The following is a 4863-nucleotide window of genomic DNA, read 5'->3' on the forward strand; positions in this document are numbered from 1 at the left end:
GGTGGGTCCTTGGCGCCTCCGGAGTCCTGTCTGCAGGCAGCACATGTGCATGCCACCAGGCCAGGACACGGGCCACTCAGCCCTGGAAACTGCCGAGAGCGGCCAGGTCCTGCACAGGGTCTTCAGGTCCCTGGTTCCTCAGACATGGGTCACTGGGATCACTGGGCTCATTTGCAGGTAGGCTGGGGCCCAAGGGGTCCATGTGGGACTTCGGAAGCGTGGGCTGAGGGAGGGGTACCCCTGTGCTCAGTGAAGCCTGGGTTCCAGCAATCCAGGTGACCCTCAGACCCTTGTGCGCGTCTGTGCTGCCTCGCCACACGGCAGAGCCATGTCTGAGGACAGTCACAGTGCTAGTGCCCGACGGCCAGACACACGGTGGGCGCCCAAAGGAATGCAGAGTGCTCCTGGCTCTGGCACCAGATCCCTCACATCAGCCAAGACCCCAGGAGGTGGCAGGATCTCCAGGGCAAGGGTCACGATCCAGGGTCAGCCTGTGGAGCCCCTGCCACCTGTCCCATGGAGGTCATGTCGGCCACCCCGCTCATTCCACAAAGCCTGGGGCCCAACCAATGGCCCGATGGCATCCATACACTGTCCCTCTCAACGTGTCTCCTGCAAGCGTGTGCCTTACCCCCCACACCCAGCCCTCCATGGGGACTGCGGACGGGGTGGCGGCCAGAGGGCACGGGCAGGATCCCCCAGGAATTTCTGTAAGAAGTCAGAGCTGAGACGTTTGTCAGTGCTGCTGCGGGCATGTCCTCTGGCCCCATGCTGGGCAGGGGGAGGAGAGGAGAGGCAGGGGCGAGGGGGAGGAGGGGAGCGGCTGGGGCTCCAGGGAACTCTGGTCAGGACGGCATCTGACCACGCCACGGGGCAGGCCCCCACGCTTCGGGAGCAGTGAGAGGCCGCCTGTGGGCCAGAGGCCCGGGCAGAGGTGAGCCTCGCGTGGCATCCCCGCGCCGGCCTCCTCACCCCTGCGAAGCGGGGGCACATGCAGGCAGTCAGCACGCACACGTGTGGTGCTGCCGGGGGCCCTCGGAGCCGAGTCTGCTCCAGACGGACAGAGCCCTGGGGGCGGCTCGAGGGTCACCCGCTGCAGCCTTAGCCGTGAGCGCTCCCCGGACTCCTCGCCACCTGGAGTCTAAGTGCCGCCGCGGGATTTCTGGAGTTAGTCGGAACATCCCTTTTTAGCTCACTTAATAGATATTTGTTCATTTGTACCCAAAATTCAACTGTTAGTGGTGACTCTTGTTTTCTGAACTTCTCCTGCCAGCGCCTGGGAGCCTCACAGGAATTACAGGTCTCCAGGCGGCTGGTGAGCACCTATGCAGATGGAAGGGGGTGTTCCCACCCGTAACCAGGACCCTGTCCCCGAGGCTGTCCCCACCTGTCCCCAGGACCCCACCCTCCTGAGGCTGTCCCCACCTGTCCCCAGGACCCCGCCCTCCTGAGGCTGTCCCCTGCTTTAGAAACAATACCGCCAAGTGCTTCTGGCACTACTGCCCGCATTCCTCACAACATCTGGCACGTGTGACCCCAGCTACGCCCCCTCCTGGGTGCTCCTTGCTGCCCTTGCCAGTGCCCCCCCCCATGCAGCACAGCCCTGGCCCCTCGGAGGGCACTGGGCCGTGCATGCAGGTCCTGCCGAGATCAAACTGCAGCACCTCCCAGAACCACCAAGGAAAAGCCAGACCCCAATGCAGGCGGTGCACCTGCCTAGAAAATGCTAACATTACGAGAGTGTGTTAGACACGCACTAAGGGGGCGCTGGGGCCAGCGGAGTGCACAGAAGCTAAATGGGCCAAACCGACCTCGTTTCCTTTATTCTGGGGGAAGAAGTGGGCAGGCAGTGGACACACACTTGATTTCCACCAGGTCGTTCGCCACAGCTGTTGTGGCCTCTCAGGGCCACTCGGTCTGCCCAGAGCCACTGACCCAACTGCAGAAAAGGCGCGTGTCCCCCACTGGGTGCGCCGCACACTCGGGGCTGGCCTTTCCCGGGGCCCCCCTGGGGGGCAGGGCCACGAACAGAGCCGGACAGCGCACGAGCAGAAGGCCACAGGACCCCGGGCCACGGGCAGGAGGCACGCAGGACCCTACCCCCAAATGTTTCTGAGCAGCTTCCAGGGCCCGAGTGCACGCAGCGGAAGGGGCACCAGCAAGGACATCGGTGCTGGCGTGAGGTACGCCTGGGCCAGCGGGTCGACTTGAGGCTGGTGCCAGGGGCTCACCCCCCACCCCCGCAAAGAGGGAGCCGAAGTCAAAGGTACCCTATTGTTTTAAAGCAAAATGTCTTCAATTTTGGGGGGGGCGCCCCGCATTCTGAGATTCCGCTCTTCGCCTGCTCCCACGAGTCAGCCTGGGCGGCTCCAACAGCACCCACTGGGGGCTTCTAAAAGGACACTCAGATCTCACAGTTTGAATGCTGGAAGCCCAAGATCAAGGTGGGGGCAGGTTCTGTGTGTGGTGAGACCCCTTCCTGATTCTTAGCTGGCATTTCCTCTAGTTCCTCCCACAACGGACGGGACTCGGACCTGCCTCCGTGGGCCTCTTCTAAGGGACTCACCCCGTGGTAGGCACTCTGTCCACATGACCCGAGCACCTCCCAAACCCGCCCCTTTCCTGTCCTGACACCGTCACCTTGGGGGCTCCGTTTCACCGAGCAGATTTTGGAGGAACCCAAACATTCGGATCATAGCAGAGGCTGGAGGGCCGCCCTGGGCCCCGTGTGCCTGGAGTGGTTCTGACCCTGTGCTCTCCCCCCCCCCCCCCCCCCCCCCCCCCCCCCCCCCCCCCCCCCCCCCCCCCCCCCCCCCCCCCCCCCCCCCCCCCCCCCCCCCCCCCCCGTGCTCTCCCGCCCCAGCCCTACGAGCGCTCTCATCGGCAGCAGCATGTTCTCTGCAAGCCCCACGGCCCAGTACAAGGCCACGTGCTGGTGCTGGGATCGCCCTGGTGTCACCGCCTCGTGCTGAACAAGTGAGCGGCCCACCCAGGGGCCTCCTGGCACACAGAGCCGCCCCGTGCCCACGCCTCCAGCCCAACCGCCCTGGGAGGTCACAGGCAGACGTTTGATGAATCACATGCGGGGCACCCAAGCCTTGCAGAAGCTCCATCCCCCTCTCCACACTCCGTCTCTCTCTGGCAAGGGGAGAAGGAGAACAGAGGGAGAGACAGAGCCGGCTGCTCCCTCCGCAGGCCTGCCCTGGTCCCCGGCACGGAGGGGCACACGTCCACCCAAAGTTATTACAAGGTACCAGAAAATGCCTTCCAAGGAGTTTCCTGCTTCACAGGTGCGGACGGACACCCCACTCCCAGGAAGCACAAGCGGAGCCCCGCGTGTGCCCTTCTCAGGACGCGCCTGCACACGTGTTCAGACAGACTTAAGAGTTTTTCTCTAGCAGCCGGCCAGAGGAGCGTCCTTCCAACAGGGAGCCGCTGCCCTCTGCCTGCCGTGGACCTCGGGGGTGAGGGGGCGGGCAGCAGGCGGGCAGGGTCTCCGGCACCTGCGGGGCCTCTACAGGGACCAGCTCACACTGATGCTGATCCCCATCTAAGGGCCACCTTCTCCTGCTTGGCAAATACGTGGGGGTCTAGTTTGCTCAAGGTCCCTCTGGTACCCCAGGCTGGGGCAGTTTTCTGCTTCTAGACCCATCACCTTTCAGACCCACCCTGGGTGTCAGCTGAGTCCTGAGCCCAACACTGCAGCGCCTGCAGCCTGGGCCCCTCTATGTTTCATCTGGAGCCTGGCTTTTCCATGAGCTTCCCTGCAGGCCAGTGGTCACCTACCCCTCAGGTGGCAGGCACCGTGGTCTCCAGCTCCAGCCATCTGTACCGTGCAAGCCATTGACCCTAAAGCACCTTGATGTCCAGCCCCAGCCCCAACGTCTCCAGCTGGGATACTGAGGCCCTGGTGTCACAAGACCCCAGCCTGGGGGCGCCTGGGGGGCTCAGTCGGTTAAGCGTCCGGTTTCAGCTCAGGTCATGATCCTATGGTTCATGGGTTCAAGCCCCGCGTCCAGCTCTGTGCTGACAGCTCAGAGCCTGGAGCCTGCTTCAGATTCTGTATCTGCCTCTCTCTGACCCTCCCCTGCTCATGCTGTCTCTCTCAAAAATAAATAAAAAAACGTTAAAAAAAATGTAAAAGAAAAAAACAAGACCCCAGCCTGGGACTTAGAGGCTGGGCAGGGACAGGCTCCGGGCCCAGCTGGGCGGGTCTCTCCGGCTGGGTGCCATCTCACAGGTCCGGACCAAGCGTCACAACTTGGCGCTGGCTCCCCAGCCCACACCCCCTGCCCCGCACCTGCCTGCTTGCCTCCGACCTCCTCCTGCCTTTGCAGCTACTCCAGTAGGCGGATGCCACCAAGCTGTCCCCTGGGACCCACCGGCAGTCGGGAAAAGAGGCACCGAGGAGGAAGGAGACGGGCGCTCAGCCCTGGGCGCTGAGCCTGGGCTCGTCCCCGCCCGGCGTGCCCGCCCCATCTCCGCGGGCCCCGGGGACCAGGGCTCAGTGGCTGGGGTCCCGGTGGGGGGACCTGCGCAACCCCAGAGACCCCGCGGTATGGGTATCAACCGAGGGCTGGAGGGAGGGATCTGCGCCCGGTTCTGGGCTTGGGGTCCCGGCTGGCGGCAGCCCTGCGCGCTCACCTTCGGGGCTCTCTCTCCGCTGGAGGCAGCGGGGGGACAGTGGGTGGCCGCGCCCGCGTCTCACCGTGCTTGGAGTGACACTTCCCCGTGCCGCCCGGGAACCTGCGCTCAGGGGTGGGGCGGGCGTCCTCCGGGTCGCATGCACTGGGAGCTGGGTTGGGGGAACGGACCGGGGCGCGGGCTGGCTCAGCCCGTGAGCTCACGCGCCCTCGCCCTGGG

The sequence above is a fragment of the Suricata suricatta genome, chromosome 6 (assembly GCF_006229205.1).
Source record: "Suricata suricatta isolate VVHF042 chromosome 6, meerkat_22Aug2017_6uvM2_HiC, whole genome shotgun sequence".
In the NCBI taxonomy this organism is placed as follows: Eukaryota; Metazoa; Chordata; class Mammalia; order Carnivora; family Herpestidae; genus Suricata; species Suricata suricatta.